Below are 22124 nucleotides of genomic sequence, written 5' to 3' on the forward strand. Positions count from 1 at the left end.
TGCAGAAGCTGAAACTCCAATACTTTGGCCATCTGATGCGAAGAGCTGACTCATTCGAAAAGACCCTGATGCTGGGAAAGATTGAGGGCAGAAGGAGAAGGGGACGACAGAGGATGAGATGGTTGGATGGCATACTGACTCCACGGACATGAGTTTGGGTAAACTCCAGGAGTTGGTGATGGACAGGGAGGCCTGGCGTGCTGCAGTTCATGGGGTCTCAAAGAGTTGGACATGACTAAGTGACTGAACTGAACTGAACTGAGCATATCCATAGAATGGAATATTACTCAACAATAAAAAGGAATGGAGTACTGATACATGCTATCCTATGCTAAGTTACACAGGATCACATATTGTATGTTTCTTTTTTTGAAATGTCCAGATTAGGTAAATCTCCGTGTAAACAAGAAGTAGGTTAGTGGTTGTCAGGGGCTGGGAGTGATGGCTAATGGCTACAAGGTTTCTTTCAAGGGGAGTGAGTCTGTTCTATAATTAAGTTGTTCTGATAGTTCTACATCTCTGTGGATATTCAAAATAAAACCTTGACAGGTGCACATTAAATGAACTATATGGTAGTTGAATTATATGTCAGTGAAGCTGTTAGGAAAAGAAAAGGAATCCAGTGTTCCCAGGTGAAGCACAAAATGCTTTTACTTGTTACAATTTATTGATAAAAAGAGATACCTAACTCCTGTTATTTTTTTAAATTAATTAATTAATTTTAATTGGAGGCTAATTACTTTACAATATTGTAGTGGTTTTTGCCATACATTGACAAGAATCAGCCTATTAAATATTTTCTCCAAGTGGCACTACTGGAGATGTCAAACAAGACAATCTAACCATGGCTGTAGCTTTAGAGACTGTGCCTCAGAGTGAAGTACCTTGAGCAAGGATGTGGATTCTGTTTTTTTTTTTTATTTATTTTTATTAAAGTATAGTTTATTTACAATGTAGTGTTCGATTTTAGCAAAGTAATTCAGTTTTATGTATACGTCCTTCTTCATATTGGGCTTCCTTGGTGTTTCAGCTGGTAAAGAATCTGCCTGCAATACGGGAGGCCTGGGTTCGATCCCCGGGTTGGGAAGATCCCCTGGAGAAGGGAACGGCTACCTACTCCAGTATTCTGGCCTGGAGAATTCCATGGACTGTATAGTCCATGGGGTTGCCGAGAGTCAGACACAACTGAGCAACTTTCGCTTTCACATTTTTCATATTCTTTCCCTTTATGGTTTATCATAGAATATTGAATATAGTTCCCTGTACTATACAGTTGGACCTCGTTATTTATCATTCTACATATAAAAGCTTACATCTGCTAACCCCAAACTCCCATTCCATCCCTCCCTTTCCCTCCCTATCCCTTGGTAACCACAAGTCTGTTCTCTACATCTGTGAGTCTGTTTCTGCTTCATAGATACTTTCGTGTCATATTTTAGATTTCACATATAAATGATCATCATATGATATTTGTCTTTCTCTGTCTGACTTACTTTACTTAGTAATGATAATCCCCAGATCCATCCATGTTGGCATTCTTTCATTCTTTTTCATGGCTGAGTAGTGTGGAATCTGGGTTTTAATTTCTAATCTCACTTTAGCATGCCTAGTAAGAGTAAGCCAGAGGCTGGATATCTTTCGAAGTTAGCTGCCCACTTTCTCCATAAGAATAATGGTTACAACCTCTTGTAACTTCACGGAATTATATTAGGATAAAATGAGGTGTGGTGCCGCCATGGTCCCTTAAAGAATGCCGTGCATGTGTGCTTAGTCGTTCAGTTGTGTCTGACTCTTTCTGACCCCATGGCTGTAGCCCACCAGGCTCCTCTGTCCATGGAATTTTCCAGGCCAGAATACTGAAGTGGGTTGCCATTTCCTTCTCTAGGGGATCTCCCTGACCATGGATCGAACCTGTGTCTCCTGCATTAGCAGGTAGAGTCTTTACCACTGAGCCTTGAGGAAAGCCCTAAAGAATGCCATGGAAATGCAAAAATTTATTATGTAACCAGCAGTATGCATTATATATATCAAATATATTTATACTTAACATATTAATATTTAGGTTGAATTAGGCAATTCCTATGATCTTCTTGACCCTGACATTGCAAGATTACACACTTTCCCAAACCTACACATACACACACACACCCCGTTACACCCAAGCAAAATATGAACAGATATTTACATTATGTATAATCTTGATGTGTGCTGTTGCCTATTCCTTTTATTAATCTCTGAACTTCCCTCATGAAGTGGAGGAATGCAAAACTAGGACTTTAACTACCAAGTTTTTCAAAAGAGAACAAGAAATCTAAACAAAGTGAGAGATTCAGTGACACAACTAGGTTTATGGGAATTGTAAATAATATTTTAATAACTATTGGAAGGGCATCTGAAGCAGTAAAAGTAAATAGATCTCTCATTTATATTGTTTACAGAATTCTTTTCTGAGTGAATTGAGAATGTGGAATAAATAGAATTTTTCTTGAGAAAGTTAACTTATTGTCCAAAACCCCTTTGACTCCAGACGCCTACACGAGTGCTGGAAATAATATGTCAGATGGCTCTGTAGCTGTAATTATCTAAAATCTACTGAGACAGCATGTTTTTTTTACAAGTCCGAAAAATATATTTTTATTCGGCATAAAAAATAGATTTTTGCTCTAGTTTTTTTTTTTCTGTTTTGTTTTTCGAAATAGTTTAAGACACAAGAGGTTGTAAAACTAGTACAGCGAATTCATATGCACCCTTCATGCAGTTTCCCCCACTGATAACATTCTTCATAAGCATAAGTAGCGTTAAACCCTGGAAATAGACATTGGACAGAATACCATAAAAAATCAATTTTCATAGTGGTAAATTTCCCTGAGAAATTGGACTACAAATTATCACAGCTTGTCTCAAGTGTCACAGTTGAAACTGTTTTCATTGGATCAAGCTTTTATTATTAAAGAGTGTGATTTGATTCTTCATGTAAAAAAATGTTGCCCTCAGTGTTTTTTTTTAATTACGTGTTTTGAAACCCTGATAATGGTGCATTTTAGCTTATATTTATATCAAAAATACTAATAAGCTCCTTTTCAAAACATATGACTATTTTTAAACTCCATCTTGCTTTCAAAAAACACTTAGATCATTAAATTAGATCTTCATTGTTTCCTCAGAGGTGGCAGGCATTATTAAAATGTATTCTGCATATTTTGTTTCTGTAATTATGTCTAATCAGTGTGAATTGATGCTGTAGTAAAATACTTAATTAAAAACACATATTAGAGAGATACAGGGGGAACAAAAGAGAAACTCTCCTACTTTGCTTCCAAGTGACAGAAATTGATAGAAAGTTGAAATATTAGACAAGATCAGCAGCCTGGAAAGTAAAATGTGTTAATAGGTAGAGAATGCAAAATCTCTATAGAAAGATCCTGGCCTTAAAATAAAAGCAAGGGCTTCATGATTGTGAATTCTTTTGCCCTTGCAGAATCAATTCTCAAAGATATGGAGATCTCATAAATGTCTCCAAAGACCAGTTCACAGCACCCAGGGAGTGGAGCTTTTTGAAAGAAATGCCTTCCCAGGCTGTGAAAATGTGTGTGTCAAGGGGGAGAGACCCCTGCACTGGGGCTGCCAGGGGGCCCTTTCCTTTGTATCCTGATCATTTACATGACTTAAACACAACAATGTGCTCCATAGTCAATAAAACAGGACGCTTTGCCATAGCAACAGTTTCAGAATGTGACACAGCTTCGGTGCTGTCCCCAAGACAGAGAAAAGTACCCTAAAGAAACACTCCTTATGAATATGTTCAGAGATTTCTTTATTCCACCAGTACTTGTTTCAGATGCCGCTGGGTGTAGGTTTTCTTTACGCCGCCCATCTTTCCTCAGCTCTGGGAGAACGAGCTTTGTGTGTCGAAGTTGTGGACACGAATGAAGGGTCAGAGGGCGGGAGTACTTACTTCGCTATGATGGAGATGGAATTCTTGAGTATCTTCGCAGAAAACTCTTGATGCTATCGAGGAAACCACAGAAAAGTCAGGAATGTAATACACATCCCTAAGTCATTGTTGGTTTCTTTGAAGGTCTGTAATAAATGGCCCTTTTAGCCTTTGCACGTTTCTCTTCTTTCTATCACATATCAACATGTGCATATGATACTATACACTTTAGAAAATCATAAGGGAGAACTTCCCTGGGGGTCCAGTGGTTAAGAGTCCATACTTCCAATCCACGGGGTGGGGGTTCAATCCCTGGTCGAGGAACTAAGATCCCACATACCATGTAGCACAGCCAAAAATTTTTTTTTTTAATTTAAAAATAAACTTTGAAAAATCATAGGGAAATAAACTCCATACTCGATGCTGTTGTCTAAAAGACATAGCACATGTGCTATATCAAAGCTGTAATTAGCCTTCAAGTGTTTTCCCTTTCTTTCAAGCTCATTTCCTGGCATGATAAAATTTTCCTGTTAAGAAAGTCCCTTCTCTTTTTTAAAAAGCCCTAGTACTTCCTCCAAGTTTGAGTCTAATGGAATTGTTTTTATAAAAACTTCACTAAAGAAGGCAAATCAGAGATGAAGAACATAATTTTAATGATCTTTTTTTTTTTTTTCAGTATGCAACATACATGGGTTTTTAGCAGACAGACAGCTTGGTTGTTTGTAAGTAGGAAACTCTTTACCTGGAGATATTTATGCTTCTTCTGAAAGATACCCATGCCATGGCATCTGGGCCTTGTCCACATCTCTGTTCCCTTTCATTGATTTCTGGGAAGTAGCCAGCCTTTAACACTGGAGCTACTTAGAGTGAAAAATGAGGCCCTGAATCTGTGCACCTGACTCCATAGTGATCTATAAATTAGTTATGAGCTGATAATAAAAAATCCTAAATGTCTCTGCTTCTTGGGGAGCTGCAGACCCCAGGGGTCACCAGAGATTGAAAGATCAAACTGGACTCACCAGTGAAAATACAATTAATTATTTACACACATCAGCATTTGACAGTGGTATAATTTAAATCAAGAGATCCTTTGTTTGCTACATTGCATCACTGACTGGTGCTCTGAAGACTGTAAGTTTAGGTGCCCTGTTGTTCAGGCCAAAGGGAGATGAATACACAGACAGTAAGTGATAAAGGTGAGCTATGAGGGTCAGACTTTATGCACGTATTGATGTCAAACAGAAAGTCATGTGGCTATCGCAGTGATGCTTTCAGGAGTATTGGAAATGCAAAGATTTTGTGTGGGTGCAGAGTGGAAGGGATGAGGGGTGGAAAAGTAATTATACTTTTCTTATCTCAGGCCAGTGAAGGCAAATTAATTTAACCAGAGCTGGGGAGAAGTCTCCATGGAGAGGGCCTTCCAAGGAAAATCCCACTGGAGACCCTTCAGGGACACAGAGGGGAGTGATCCCACTTCACATCTCTTGGTTACTCTGCCATTCTTGAGAATGATTTCTCGAACACAGCAGGGTTGGCGAGTTTAATAGCAGAAACTTCTAGCTCAATAACATAGGCATTTTATGCGTTTAACTGTGCATTTGAGAATAAAACATGTCTTCAGTCAGGATGCCTCTAATATTTAGCCTCCTCCGGAGGCTGAGCAGGTTTGAGTCCCTTTGTGAACCTGGGGAAGAGGAATAATCGTCTTCATTTTGTAGGTTGTCTGATTTCCCAGTCTTTTTACAGTCAAAGGGCTAAAGTTTGAATGCTGTGAGTTTGGTGGGCTGCTGCTAAACAATGGGGAAATTTCATTAAGCTAAGCCGAGGCTAATTTTGAAGCGGTTCTAATACGTTCTCTATGAAGTAGAGAGATTTGATTCCCTACCCTCCCTTTCATGCTCAAAGGATCTCAGAATTCTTGACAAAGCAGTGACAATAATACTGGCTGTGGGCAAAGGGAACCTGTTCAGATGCTCAGCATTGTCTCCTAAATGGCTGAAATTACTCTTTTTCTTAGCATCATTCTGAACTATCAAGCATTTTTCTGCTCTTTTAAAAGAATAGGTCAGAGATTTATATATAGGTCTTTCCTGAGTCAGTCCAGACACCTTGGTTGCTCACTGTCCCAAAAGATGAAGAGTTAACATGTTCAATATTTAATTCCTGTGAACCGGTAAAGACTCATCATTTTCTGGACCACACAGAATCCTTGAACAAGTTTTGGATATAATCTCTGCTTTTGTACTAATTCCAAAAAAAAAGTCAATGAAGTCTGAAGGCATTTGGCAAAAGAACTAACCAATTTAACTCTATGCTCAGAAAGTCAATGTTGCATAAATATTTGAACATAGTTATTGGAACACTCCTGGTTATCTGTTTTAAGTTGTACTTAGCTCTTAGACAAAGAAACATATTAGAGGATCATTCTCCCATAAAAATCTGCAAAGTAATGCTTGAATAGCTCCACATGAAAAGAAATTAAATTCCACCAGTTTATTGCCCTGTGGATATTGGGCAGAGTGACTGATGCCCATGTTATAGATGAAGTGGGTTATGACCCAACATTTCCCTTATATTCAGTCTTGTTTCAATTACTTGCCTATCAGGTAAATCTCCCAGACTCTTGGACATAGGGTAGATGGGACCTATGGCAGATTTTATCCTGTTTACCATCCAAGTAGCTCATTCTGTTCATCATCACATTGTTAGCTTCTCTCCCCCCTAAATCGTTGCCATCATCTCCATAGATCCAACTCCTGTCCTTCAAGGCATCCAGTAGGTAGGTTACTGTCTTTGTTTGGGTTCTTCTGGATGTAGATCTTGAAACAAAATTTCAAGTGCAAGTAATTTATTTGGAGGAGAGAGACAAAGGAGGAAAGGAAACCAATAATGTGTTACCAAGTCAGTTACCACTCTGAACACCTAGAGCTTAATCATACTGGGGAACTCTAGGTTGTTTTTCAGTGGGTCAGTCCTGTCTGACTCTTTGTGACCCCATGGACTGCAGCATACCAGGCCTCCCTGTCCTTTGCTATCTCCCCAAGTTTACTCAAACTCATATCCATTGAGACAGTGATGCCATCCAACCATCTCATCCTCTGTCATCCCCTTCTTCTCCTGCCTTCAATCTGTCCTAGCATCAGGGTCATTTCTAATGAGTCAGCTCTTTGCATCAGGTGGCCAAAATATTGGAGCTTCAGCTTCAGCATCAGTCCTTCCAATGAATATTCAGGACTGATTTCCTTAGGATGGACTGGTTGGATCTCCTTGCAGTCCAAGGGACTCTCAAGAGTCTTCTCTAACACCACAGTTCAAAAGCATCAATTCTTCGGTGCTCAGCCTTCTTTATGGTCCAACTCTCACATCCATACACGACTAATGGAAAAACCACAGCTCTGACTAGATGGACATTTGTTGGCAAAGTAATGTCTCTGCTTTTTAACATGCTGTCTAGGTTGGTCATAGCTTTTCTTCCAAGGAGCAAGCGTCTTTTAACTTCGTGGTTGCAGTCACCATCTGTGGTGATTTTGGAGCCCAAGAAAATATAGTTTGTCACTGTTTCCATTGTTTCCCCATCTATTTGCCATGAAGTAATGGGACTGGATGCCATGATCTTTGTTTTTTGAATGTTGAGTTTTAATCCGGCTTTTGCATTCTCTTCCTCACTGTTATCAAGAGGCTCTTTAGTTCCTCTATGCTTTCTGCCATAAGGGTGGTGGTGGTTTAGTCACTAAGTCATGTCTGATTCTTGTGACCCCATAAGTGTAGTGTAATCTGCATATCTGAAGTTATTGATATTTTTTCCAAGCAATCTTGATTCCAGCTTGGGCTTCATCCAACCCGGCATTTTGCATGATGTACTCTGCATATAAGTTAAATAAGCAGGGTGACAATATAGCATCAAACACACTCCTCGGAGGTATCTCATCCAGGTGAAGAGAGAGTTGAGCTATTTATATACCAACTCTGGTCACTGACTCAGTAAGAACTGCACAGGGCCAGAGGTGGTGGTGGTGGTGATTGTTCAGTTTCCCAGTTATGTCCAACTCTCCGAGACTCCATGAACTGCAATTGCCAGGCTTCCCTGTCCTTCACCATATCCTGGAGTTTACTCAAACTCATGCCCATTGAGTCAGTGATGCCATCCAACCATCTCATCCTCTGTTGTCCTCTTCTCCTCCTGCCCTCAGTCTTTCCCAGCATCAGAATCTTTTCTAATTTGTCAACTGTTTGCAGCAGGTTGCCAAAATATTGGAGCTTCAGCATCGGTCCTGGGAGACTTTAATTCTCCAGTTCCTTGGGTCTTGCCAAAGCAAGCAAAACCTCCAGAGACAACTCTAGGAAGGAGATGTAGGGGCTGGCAGTTGTCAGGCTATCAGGCACAGAATGGGAAATGGGAAGGTGTAGGGGAATATGAGTTGAGCATTAACCTATCTGGTTCATACTGTTGGGAACCAACTTCACTGTCTCCCCACCCCAAAGGCAGCATTCACACTCCACGGGCCCCTGCAACAGCCTTGCCAATATCCTTCCACAAGGAAGACAGGTCATTTCCTTGCAATTTATTTTTAAAAATCACCATCTCCTTCTGCTGTTTACAATTTGTCATCTGGATATGCAAGCTCATGGATATTTGCCTAACTTCCCAGGCCCAGCTGTGTCTCAGACAGAGGATAAACCGGAAGAATAAGAGCATGGGAATCTGGGCCTAATGGAACAGAACATCCAGGGAGGAAGCTGACTGTCAGTTTTTGGCAGGTGGATAGCTCTTCTCTTTGCAGGAGGAAGTCTGTGCAGACAAGTGAAGAGTGGCAGCAGTAGGTCCAGTGGTCAGTAATAAATGGAGAGTCACATCATCAAGCAGTTGGCACAAAGAAGAGCCAACAGGAAGTGGCAGGTACAGACCCTTGGCAAAGGCCATGGGAGGGAGTCCAACCTGCAGAGGGCAGAGATTTTTTTTTTTTTTTTTTTTGCAGCTTTAGAGGACACAACATAGGTGGGTAATAGCAACATAGGGTTTGGGAGGAGAAGTTGGGATTTAAGGGCAGAGTTTGAGTTATAGAATAAGTTAAATGAATGGACAGAGCACCAATTCACTGACAGGGGCACCGGAAGCCCTTTCATTTTAGCAAGATTTCTTTTGATGGTATATGGCAAAAAAAAAAAAAAAAAGAGTTCATTTTAGGGGGAAAAAAGGAAAGTTTGTTTGTGTTGGGTATGTGTGAATGTGAGGAGTGTATCAGTTATCCAGTGCTGTGTAACAAGCTAACTGTAAACTTACTGACTTATGACAGCAATCATTAGTTCATGATTCTGTGGGCCAGCTGGGTGATTCTTCTGCTTACCTCATCTGAGGTCACTTATGTGTCTGCAGTCAGCTGGGAGGTCATCTGGAGACTGGTTGGTCTAGGAAGCATCAGCTAAAATGCTTCTACATGGTCTATATGATCTATACTGCCCATTTCTCTCATTTTTCAGATGGCTAGCCTGCACCATTTCATACGTTAATGGAAAACTCCCAGCAGCACAGGGGGGCAATTCCCAAAGCACAAACACTTTATAAGCCTCTATTTGCTTCATGTTCACTAGTGTCCTGTTGACCTACAAGAGGTGTATAACCACGTCTAGATTCAAGGAGTAGATAGATTCTATTGTTGTGTCTTGGTTGTTTATTTGCTAAGTCATGTCTTACTCTTTCTGACCCCATGGACTATAGCCTACCAGACTCCTCTATCCATGGGATTTCCCAGGCAAGAATACTGAAGTGGGTTGCCATTTCCTTTTTCAGGGGATCATACCAACCCAGGGATCGAACCTAGGTCTCCTGCATTGGCAGAAGGGTTCTTTACAACTGAGCTACCAGGGAAGCCCTAGATTCTATTGTGCTGGCATAAAAGTTTATTTGGGTTTTTTGTACTATCTTGTGGAAAACCCCAAATAAACATTTTGGGCAACCTAATACTTTTGGATGGAATTAGTAGCCAAATTTTGCAATATACTAGAGAAGGATAGCTGGAGACCCACAGAATTATGAATAGAACAATGAAAGAAAACAGGCGCTGCTTATTATTTTTTCTATTCATTCTCTACCCACTTCAGTCTCTTGGGCCAGCTGTCTTGACATGACAGGAGTTCTCTGGTCACTTGTAGCTCCTGGGCTCACATCCTCACTACATCATAACCTGAGAGAAAAGTATTCCTTTCTCTTAGGCCCAGTTAAAAAAATTCTGAGAATAAAGATGATTGTCCTGGCCTGAATGTTGGGGGATGAATATAGGTAGCTCTTTCCACAGATGGAAGCCATACAGAGCTTGCTGTCTCATGGCCAATAGTGCAAGGTAGTCCAGGTTATAAAGTAATTGAGTACTTATTGTACATCAGGTGTATATTTTTAAAAAGAGGTTTGGCAAATATTGTTTCAATCTTCCCAAATATTTATGATGAAAGTGTCATTGTTCCCATTTTGTCGAGGAGGAAATTCAGGCTCAGATTGTTAAGTAACATGGAACAGATTTTGATCCAAGCCAAGTGGACTCTGAAGTCAAGACTTTCCACTACATGCTGGTGTCACCCCACAAATGTACATTACTTAAATTGAGGGAAGATGAGATCACAGTAGTGATGGCCTTTCAGAGGCTTGTAGGCATTGTGTGGACTTTGACTTTTACTTGGTGTGAGAATGGGAGCCCTAGAAGAGTTCTAAGCAGAGGAGTTAAAAAGAATGACAGCTTTCAATAGGCTGGGGGGGTGGGGCGGGGAGGTGCGGGGCAAGCTCAGGGTAGAAGTAGGCACACTTTAGGGGCTACAGCAAGAATGCAATCTAAAAATGGTGGTGGCTTGGACCAGAGCAGTGGGATGCAGTAAGAGATCATCAGATTTTGGGTTAGTTTTGAAGGTGAGACTGACAGAATTTCCCAATGAATTTTATGTCAGATTTGAGAGAAAGAAACATACCATGGATAACTACAAATATTTTGGTCTGAGCATCTGGCTGTGTTTATGGCTGGCTCTAAAAGTCTCACTTGCTTTTAGAGATGGTCATATATTTAAAGGGCCAGAGATGGAACAGACAAGATCCAAAACTTTCTGATTAGGGTAGTCATGGTATTCACATCCAACAACATGAAATGAATAGAATATCTGTCCTTCCATCAGTAAACTAAGTGCAAAAAAGAAGAGATGCAGTTTGGCAGCATGGGTAACAGCAGTTTGGGGAGTAAATTCAACACGTTAACAGCACCTAATGTAATGTCAATTGCAGTAGTAAATTTACAATATTTATTGTCCTAGTGCCCCTTGTTAGTCATGTGGGGCCATGTGCCTATGTCAGGCCAATGGGTGGGATTGATGTACACTACTTCTAGGCCTGTCCTCTAAAGCCTCCTTTGAGATTTTTGACATGCTCTCTGTTCCCTGGCCTGCCTGTCAGGTGCAAGAGACCCAGGGAAAAACCCCGAGGCCCTGGAAGATGGTGGATGGAAGGGGCCTGGGTGTATGAGAGGAAACAGAACAGGAACTCCATGTTGGACTGTGATATGAACATGAAATAAATCTGAAATGGGACAGGAACTCCATGTTGCTCTGTGGTATGAATATGAAATTAACTCTTATTGTGTCCAACCGTGAAGAGTTAGGGATCTTTTGTTGTAACAGGGGGATTTACTTATCCTGACAATATGCCTTCTAACTTACAGAGCTGCCCAACTGTGGAAGTAATTGCAAGGAAGGAGATGAGTTTCCTGTCCCTGGGTTTGTTCAGGTATACTCATTTAGATGTGAAACTTTTGAGGCAAATATCAAGCTGGAGATAAGTGACTTGACTAAGTAACTAGTACAGTGCTTTTGAAAATTTTCTACTCAAGTAGCCCTATCAATAGTTAAGGTATGACCTTTTACTCCCAAGTGATTGGGGGGTTAGTTTCCAGTGACCTTTCTTTGATGTCTTTTGTTTCCATAATCTTATCTTAAACATGAATGCAGTTTCTGTATTCTTCTCAGTTTCTTTTATTGTATACTTATTTTAGTGTACCTGTTTATTTTATATTTTTAAAAGTTATGAAATGCATGTCATTACTGAAGAGGACTGTTTCTTTTCAATCTTCCAGTGAAGTGGACCCATTAGAAGTAAATGTTCAACAATTACTATTTTCAAAATCAAGCTATATGGAAATAAGTAAATTCATATTTAAGTCTTGTTTCAAGTGAAATATACAACTAGATAAGCAGATTCGAATGAGAATGTACATTACTTTTCATCAAGCCAAAAATTTTAAATCATTTCCTATGTTAATAGTATTCCACATTTCATGGTTCACAGTAAAAAATTATAATGCCAACTAGGGTTCTTTTGAAAATGCTGGAGATTTCTTTATCTTCTAGGTAACACATATAGAAATTATTTTCATGGCTTTTTCTTTTTTTACTTCAGTCAGTTTAGTTCAGTCGCTTAGTCATGTCTGACTCTGCAATCCCATGAATAGCAGCACACCAGGCCTCCCTGTCCATCACCAACTCCCGGAGCTTACTCAAACTCATGCCCGTCGAGTCAGTGATGCCATCCAGCCATCTTATCCTCTGTCGTCCCCTTCTCCTCCTGCCCTCAATCCCTCCCAGCATCAGGGTCTTTTCCAATGAGTCAACTCTTCGCATGAGGTGGCCCACTTCAGTTCAGTTTAGTTCAGTCACTCAGTCGTGTCGAACTCTTGGCGACCCCCTGAATCGCAGCATGCCAGGCCTCCCTGTCCATCACAAACTCCTGGAGTTTACTCAAACTCATGCCCATCGAGCCAGTGATGCCATCCAGCCATCTCATCCTCTGTCGTCCCCTTCTCCTCCTGCCCCCAATCCCTCCCAGCATCAGGGTCTTTTCCAATGAGTCAACTCTTCACATGAGGTGGCCAAAGTATTGGAGTTTCAGTTTCAACATCAGTCCTTCCAATGAACACCCAGGACTTAATCTCCTTCAGGATGGACTGGTTGGATCACCTTGCAGTCCAAGGGGCTCTCAAGAGTCTTCTCCAACACCATAGTTCAAAAACATCAATTTTTCAGCGCTCAGCTTTCTCAGATGGATGCAAATTATAACTCTCATTGTGCCTACTTACAAAAAGAAGTTGCTGTAAACATGATGCAACTCATAAAAGGGAAACTATGCTGCCATTAGCAGGCACACACATTTACTTGCTCATGTCTGGTGGTAAATGTGATTCAACTACAAGGAGAGGTGGATTTCTCCTTCGGCATTTTCCCACAATACCACATCTTCCTTTAAACCAGCCCTGCCAGATGGAGTAGAAATGCAGAATGTGTGTTAAAAGCTATAGGAGAAGATAAGATGTCTAGGCTGTGTTTGAGAAAAGGAAAAAAAAAATGTACGTGCCTAAGGACATCATTTTCTTTACAGACATTCTTCCTAGTCAATGTTTAGGTATAAATAATACCTGCTTATATGTACCTACTTAGAGGAGTAGCTGCTTGGTTTCCCTGGGAAGAATTTATCCATGATTTTGCAAACTTTATCTGATATTTTAAAGTCATTTTTCCATATTTATTTTGATATAGATTTTGAGCAAGCTTTCTTCATTATTAAATTACATTTCATTTTTAAATGAAAAGCAAAAAACATGAGTGAAAGGAGATCATTGTAAATCTTGGTAGATATTTTAATAAAATAAAACTACTCAATGTCCATCTAGTGGCCAGTATGAAAACTTGGTCTCATGCTTTGAAATTTGACAGTAATGTGACACTAGGAGAGCAACCAGGAGGATCATGTGAGATATTAATGAGAGCCAGACTACAAGCTGATTGCATCACTTTTTCCCACAACCCAGAATTGAGTCACATGATCAAAACCTATTCACATGGGAAGCTGGGGGGAAATGGTCTTCCTGTGCGTCCAAGAAGAAACTCAAAATATTACAGGATTTGGTGGTCGTATAACAATCTCTGCCATACCAGCTTTCTCATGTATAATTCAACAGTCAATAAATAGTGTATTCTTACTATGCCTTTACCATCTCAGTGATGTAGATATACTTTGGATTCTATTTTACAGATGACGAAATTGAAGATCAGATTTGTTAAGGGGCTTTTATTTCTCTGAATCTCTCATCTTATCCTCTTACTGGTCTGAAATGAATTCTCTTTCTTACAGTATTAAATTTGGCTTGTGATTAGTAAACATTTCAAAGTACCATAATTCAGCTTTTCAGATTGTTTGTTTTTAGTTGGGCACTTTCAATGGCTTGAACAACACAGATTTTCTTTTTTCTTTTAATCTCACACATGCAAATTCAACCACAGTTCCAGGACTGATTAATTTCTTGGCATGATGATATCAAGAATCCTCATGTGGGGGCCCTGATGGTCTAATGGTTAAGACTCCCCACTTCCACTGCAGGGAACACAGGTTCCATCCCTGGTTGGGGAAGTAAGATCCCACATATGTAAGTAAGTGTAAGTAAGTGTTGATCGCTCAGTCATGTCTGACTCTGCGACCCTTTGGACTGCAGCCCACCAGGTTCCTCTTTGTCCATGGGATTCTCCATGCAAGAATACTGGAGTAGGTTGACATTCCCTTCTCCAGGGAATCTTCCCGACACAGGGATCAAACCCAGGTCTCCTGCATTGCAGGTGGATTCTTTACCGCCTAAACCACCAGGGAAACTCAGGGAAATTGATGTGCCTCAGTTTTCCATTCTGTCATCCTCAGTGAGTGAGTTTATATCAGCAAGTGGTGGGAAGATGGTTGCCCTAGCTCCAGGCATCACCTCCTCAGTCCCTGTATCCAAAGGCAGGAAATGGAGTTATTCTTCACACATCCCCCCCTTTTGTGGCTTCAACATTTCCTTTTCACCCCTTGGAGTTAAGGAGAGCACAACTCCCTGAATATATTGCTGCCCTAGACCTGGCCAAATTTCGGGGAGGTTGCTTTTAGCAAAGATAAAGGGCCAGTGGCTACAGGGTAGTCAACCAACAGTGTCTTCCGGATACAATCTCATCTCTAAAAAGTACTAGAAATGAGAGCTAAAATGAGAAATGCTAGAGCATGGGTTTGAATCAAAGGACTTTGGAAATCATGTAATTCAACCCTCATTTTATGTATGGATAGATAACTTAAGTCTCAAACAGGTTAATTGGTTTTTCCAGCTTATACAGCTAGATAAGGCTACAGGTAGGACTAAAAGGGAATTTTTGGATGGCCAGGTTACTATATGTATGTAAATATCATTGCTTAATAGTAAATAGACTATTGATCGCAATATTATGATACATTGCACTTGCTCACTTGATTTTAGATTTTCACCCAATGAGGTATGAACTTGTCAAGGGAAAAGAACCTCTTACTGAGCTTTGAATCTGCAATGGGTAGCACAACATCCTATATTCAAGAATAGTAGGAGGGCAGGGATAGTTTGGGAGTAACATATATACACTATATAAAATAGATAAATAACAAAGACATACTGTATAGCACAGGGAACTATAATAAATATCCTATATAACCTATATAGGAAAAGAATCTAAAAAAGAATATAGGTATAGATAGACATCTATTTGTTGCTGTTGTTCAGTGGCTAAGTTGTGTCTGATTCTCTGCGACCCCATGGACTGCAGCACACCAGGCTTCCCTGTCCTTCACTATCTCCCGGAGTTTATTCAAACTCATGTCCATTGAGTCAGTGATACTATCTAACCATCTCATCCTCTGCCACCATCTTCTCCTTTTGCCTTCAATCTTTCCCAGCATCAGGGGCTTTTCCGATGAGTTGGCTGTTCGCATAAGGTGGCCAAAGTGTTGGAGCTTCAGCTTCAACATCAGTCCTTCCAATGAATATTCAGGGCTGATTTCCTTTAGAATTGACTGGTTTGATCTCTTTGCAGTCCAGGGGACTCTGAAGAGTTTTTCCCAGCATCACAATTCGAAAGCATCAGTTCTTCATTGCTATCTATATCTATCTATATCGATAGATAGATCAGAATTACTTTGCTGTACATGTGAAACTAACACAGTATTGTAAATCAAGTATACTTCAATTAAAAAAGAATAGTAAACTTCATATTTGTACTCTACTTAATGATTGGTTATATTTAATTCTTTCCTTAACCTTTAGAGGCAGAAGAAACTGAAGCAGAGGCTTACCAGAAGTTACAAAGTCACTGAGGCATTGTAAGGCATAGCTACAAAAACATATGCTCAAATATACAATAGAGGGAAAACCTCAGAGAAATCTTTTTTTCTGCTGCTCACAAGTTCATGTATGAAATCTGAAATGCTCATGGCAGTGGAATCTCATATTTTTCTGCCAGAGGTCGAAGGTAAAAATAAAATCATAACTAGAATAGTTAGAACTTGTGGCTGGAGATTGTTGGGGAATTTCATTCAATCCTTTTTCATAAAGATGAGAGAAACACACAGTGATGTGTGCAGGATGAGAAGACAGGTAAAATTTTGACAACTGAAGGGACTCCCTAAAATAAGGAATGAGGAATGAAGCTGAGTCATTTGTGATCATTTTGCTTCTCTTACCTGCACATGAGACCATCCCGATGCTCAATGGTTTCACACAGGACCACACTTGAATGGCACAGACTGTATTTTCCATTGTTACCTACACAGAGGGACAGGGCTCCTCTGATGAGGCTCACTATGTGCTTTGGACATGTGGAATCAGATGTAGCCTTAAGCTCCCAACTACCCTCCAAATTAGAAACTGTTTCTTTTTGGTAACATGGGTAGTAAATACCTTTGATCCTTCCATTTCCAATTCATCATCTTACCTTTCAGCTTTGTCTTTTAAAAAATATTACTTTAAAAATATTTATTCATATATTTACTTATTTTGCCATGTCATGTCTTAACCTGGGATCAGTAGCCTTGAAACATGTGGGATCTTAGTTCCTGGACCAGTGATCAAACCCACGTCCCATGCACTGGAAGCTAGTTTCCCAACCACTGGAGCACCAGGGAAGTCCCCAAAATAGCACTTTTTTACATCAACACTTCTTTAGTCTAATTCTCCATTTGAAGTTGAATTGAGGCACACAATACTCTTAACAGTTTTCAAGAGGTGATTTTTAACCCTTGCCAACCTCATATGGGCTTCCCTGGTGGTTCAGACAGTGTAGGATCCACCTGCAAGGCAGGAGACCTGGGTTCAATGCCTGGGTTGGGAAGATCCCCTGGAGAAGGAAATGGTAACCCACTCCAATATTCTGGCCTGGGAAATTGCCTGGACAGAGGAGTCTGACAAGCTACAGTCCATGAAGTCACAAAGAGTCGGACACAACTGAACACACACACACATCCAGTATAAGTATATCCAGATCATAGTAAGAGAAGCCTCAAGTATTTACCTGTTACATCCTCCAATTAAGACATTCAAGTCATGCAAAAGAAGACAACTTTCTTTTAATTTCTTTAAGTCTATTTCATACCTTCTTGCTTTGGAAAATGATCTGTGGGAAAATTAGGAAAATGCTGCTTTCTGAGTCTCCCTCTCAAAGAACCACAATACATATTAATATTTCCAAGGTTCAAAGAGAACTTGCCATTTATAAATGAGAGAGTGCTTAATTTATTTTCCAAACTTTATTTACCAAAAATACTCTGCCTCCCCTTGCAACAATGATTCATGTCCTTTCGTTCTATTCTAAAGAGAGAGATGACACACTTCCCTCATTTTTGGCAACTCGCAAAAATGTGCTTTTTCAAAAAATCTTCTGAACTTTAAAACTTCCACTTTGAGCAGAAATGCAGGTGACCTTCCTTTAACATTTTGCTTAACGTCAAGGACTGGAAAGAAAGAAGAGCCGTTTCTGGGTCTTTCTCATTAGCCTATTTATGTTCAAATTACTCCCTCTTATATTTCCTTTCCACTTATATTAGGTCACCATGTGATACAGCCAAATGTACCCAGGGAGTATACCAGAAACTTATGCCTGGTGGCCTGTCAAAGTCAGGCAAAAAGCTGGAAGTAATTTGCAGTTACCCTGGCCACTCATCCTCACCAGCCTGTTCTTATTACAGGAACCACTGGGCAGAACTGAAGTCTTCCAGCAAATAATTGCAGAACCATCCAAATTTAGAGTAGAAAAGGATGACAGTGTCTGATGTAGAGTAGGCTATTGTCTTAGCCTGGATCCCACCCTGGGCAGATCCTGAATCACAGTCTCCTTGCAGGAAGTCTCTTTGGGAAAGAGTCTCAGGGAGCAGCGCCGAGATAGTGGGAAGGGTGGGCCAAGGGTATCATCAAGTTCCCTTCTTACATGGGCAATGAGGAGGTTTATCCCAAGGGGTGTTTGGAAGAGCTTATCAAGTGGGTCTTAGAATTCATCTTTGGGACAAAAGGCTCACGTACCCCAGCAGTCTTGGGTGTCCCCGTGAGAGATGGCTTTCTGTACTTGTGGTTTTACATCCAGGAGAGCTGAGATGTCAGGAAAGCCCCAAGCCTGGCCTCGAGGGCCCCTAGGTACACCCAAGGCAAACTGGTTGAAGCCCATGCAGAAATGGTCACCATGGCATTGGCTGGTGGAATAGGTGGCATTGAAAGGAATGACATGGAACCCAAGAGGCGTCCATATGGCAGTGCACAGTGAACCCTAGTGGTTTAGCTGGGTCATGTCCAACCCCTTGCTGCCCCCTCTGAGGACTTTGAGACCCTGAGAAGTGAACCTGCTTACCCTGGGATGCACAAAGCTTGTTGGTGGCAGAAAGAATTGGAAACCATGCTCCTGACTGCCTGTTCCCTGGGACTTTCAGCCACATGGCACTGCTTCACCTTCATACTTGCTGTGGTTAAAAAGCCTGAGAGCAAAGAGCCGTACCCACAAAGTCTGGGAGGAAGTTCAAAACAGATATCCACTCTCAGTAATGTTAATAACTACAGAGAAGCTAATGCAAGCTATAATAGGATCACTAGTTAAATGAATGATGTAGACAGTGAGTCTCAATAGAATTCTAAGGAGGGCAGAGAGGTCTAGAAGGAAACTGGCCTTCGGAGACCTACTTTGACGCTTGTAATCTGTGCATCTTTCAGCTTTTGAGGGTAGAAGGGAGTAATGATTTTGTGTCAGCCTTGGAAATTGTGCTGTGTGACTATCAGGGGAACTTTGGACCCTGTTCTGGAGCTAAGAATAGCTGAGATAATAATTAGGTTACTTGATAAATGCTGAAGAGGAACTCATCAAGTCCAGAGAATTCACAGTGGGGCCTCAAGGCCAGACTGAGGTTGACTCTAACTAGGGTTAACACATCGACCATGTTCTTGCAAAACATATGGAAAATAATGTCATGTATTAGAGATCTCCAAGTTGAAATATGATTGTCGGTTTTTATCGTCTCTAAATTCAAATATTTGCCTATTGAAATAATTGTGCATTTGATTATTCTGATACTGAAACATATGAGTCATGACAAAGAAATGTCATGAAGGGAAGGAATAAAGATAGTGTTTGGAGGGGGTCTAAAACTCCAGGGAAGGAGAAAATAGGGAGATAACAGAGAGGAAGGGGAAAAGAAGGTTCTCCATCTGAGATGTAAGGACCACATGTCTGGGATTTTTTTCCTTAAGAGTTGGTTCTTTTGTTAATCAGAGTAGAGTAGGGAACAGTATTCCTTTATCAGTGCACTTAAAGGGCACCATCTTAAAGACATAAGGTATATAGTTTAGTGCTTGGTACAAAATAAAGAACAAATGATTACCTACTAGTAATCCTTTTTTCTGTGTAAGAATTTTATCCATCCTTTCCCACTTCCCCTCAATGTATTCACCCACATTAATTTTTGTACTTTCTAAAAAATAAGCCTTTGATTTTAGAACATTTTTAGGTTTACAGAAAAGCTGCAGAGACAGCAAAGAGAGTTCCCACATACCCTTCACCCAGCTACCCCTTACGGTATATCTTACATTACCATGATATACTCATCAGGACTAAAAACTTAGCATTGGGGCTTTGCTGGTGATCCAGAGCTTAAGAACCCACCTGCCAATGCAGGGGACATGGGTTTCATCCCTAGTCTGGGAGGATTTCACATGCCACAAGGCAACTAAAGCCCACAAGCCACAAATACTGAGGCCTGTTTGCCTAGAGCCTATGCACCACAATAAGAGACGCCACTGCAATGAGAAGCCCTTGTACTGCAACTAGAGAATAGCCCTCATTTGCCACAACTAGAGAAAAGCCCGTGCAGCAACAAAGACCTAGGAAGGACAAAAATAAAATAAATAAATATTTTTTAAAAAGAAGTTATCACTGATACATTACTATTAATTCCTTGTACTTTTAAACAGTTCAGTTCAGTCACTAAGTCATGTCCGACTCTTTGCGACCCCATGGACTGCTGCACGCCAGGCCACCCTGTCCATCACCAACTCCCAGAGCTTGCTTAGACTCATGTCCATCAAGTGGATGATGCTATCCAACCATCTCATCCTCTGTCGTCCCCTTCTCCTCCTGCCTCCAGTGTTCCCCAGCATCAGGGTCTTTTCCAGTGAGTCAGTTCTTCACATCACGTGGCCAAAGTATTGGAGCTTCAGCATCAGTCCTTCCAATGAATATTCAGGACTGATTTCTTTAGGGTAGACTGGTTGGATCTCCTTGCAGTCTAAGAGACTCTCAAGAGTCTTCTCCAACACCACAGTTCAAAAGCATCAATTCTTCAGTGCTCAGCCTTCTTCATGGTCCAACTCTCACATCCATGTATGACTACTGGAAAAAACATAGCCTTGACTAGACAGTTCTTTGCCAGCAAAGTAATGTATCTGCTTTTTAATATGCTGTCTAGGTTGGTCATAACTTTTCTTCCAAGGAACAAGCTTTTAATTTCATGGCTGCAGTGACCATCTGCGGTGATTTTGGAACCCCCAAAAAATGAAGTCTTGTCAAGTTTCCATTGTTTTCCCATCTATTTGCCATGAAGTGATGGGACCAGATGCCATGATCTTAGTTTTCAGAATGTTGAGTTTTAAGCCAGCTTTTTCACTCTCCTCTTTCACTTTCATCTAGAGGCTCTTTAGTCCCTCTTTGCTTTCTGCCATAAGGGTGGTGTCATCTGCATATCTGAGGTTATTGATATTTCTCCTGGCAGTCTTGATTCCTGCTTGTGCTTCATCCAGCCTGGCATTTCACATGATGTACTCTGCATATAAGTTAAATAATCTTGGTGACAATATACAACCTTGACATACTCCTTTCCCAATTTGGAACCAGTCCATTGTTCCATGTCTGGTTCTAACTTTGCTTCTTGACCTGCATAAAGATTTCTCATGAGGCAGGTAAGGTGGTCTGGTATTCCCATCTCTTTAAGAATTTTCCACAATTTGTTGTGATTCACACAGTCAAAGGCTTTAGTGTAGTCAATGAAGCAGAAGTAGACGTTTTTCTGGAATTTTCTTGCTTTTTCTATGATCCAACAGATGTTGGCAATTTGATCCCTGGTTCCTCTGCCTTTTCTAAATCCAGCTTGAACATCTGGAATTCTTAGTTCACATACTGTTGAAATTGGCTTGGAGAATTTTGAGCATTACTTTGCTAGCGTGTGAGATGAGTGCAATTGTGTGGTAGTTTGAACATTCTTTGGCATTGCCGTTCTTTGGGATTGGAATGAAAACTGACCTTTTCCAGTCCTGTGGCCACTGCTCAGATTTCCAGATTTGCTTGCATATTGAGTGCAGCACTTTCACAGCATCATCTTTTAGGATTTGAAATAGATCAACTGCAATTCCATCACCTCCACTAGCTTTGTTCATAGTGATGCTTCCTGAGGCCCACTTGACTTCACATTCCAGGATGTCTGGCTCTGGGTGAGTGATCACAGCATCATGGTTATCTAGGTCATTAAAATTTTTTTGTGTGTAGTTGTTCTGTGTGTTCTTGCCACCTCTTCTTAATATCTTCTGCTTCTGTTAGGTCCATACTATTTCTGTCCTTTATTGTGCCCATCTTTGCATGAAATGTTCCCTTGGTATCTCTAATTTTCTTGAAGAGATCTCTAGTCTTTCCCATTCTATTGTTTTCCTCTGTTTCTTTGCATTGATCACTTAGGAAGACTTTCTTATCTCTCCTTGCTCTTCTTTGGGCTCTGCATTCAGATGGGTACTTCTTTCCTTTTCTCCTTTGTCTTTTATTTCTCTTTTTTTTCTCAGCTATTTGTAAGGCATCCTCAGACAACCATTTTCCTTTTTGC

General features: G+C 40.6%; 1 protein-coding gene across 5 annotated transcripts in view; it reads left to right on the plus strand.

Moving 5' to 3' along the window:
• MID1 (midline 1) overlaps nt 1-22124 on the plus strand; it is a 395471-nt gene that overhangs the window by 163388 nt on the left and 209959 nt on the right. The window contains exon 2 of one of the 5 annotated variants that reach the window (XM_043895870.1): nt 11629-11693. The exons of the other annotated variants lie outside the window; for them this stretch is intronic. The gene's annotated coding sequence lies outside the window, so the exon portion shown is untranslated. The remainder of the gene's footprint in view (nt 1-11628; nt 11694-22124) is intronic. 5 annotated transcript variants of the gene reach the window in all.

This window comes from Cervus elaphus, chromosome X (genome assembly GCF_910594005.1).
Source record: "Cervus elaphus chromosome X, mCerEla1.1, whole genome shotgun sequence".
Classification (NCBI taxonomy): Eukaryota; Metazoa; Chordata; class Mammalia; order Artiodactyla; family Cervidae; genus Cervus; species Cervus elaphus.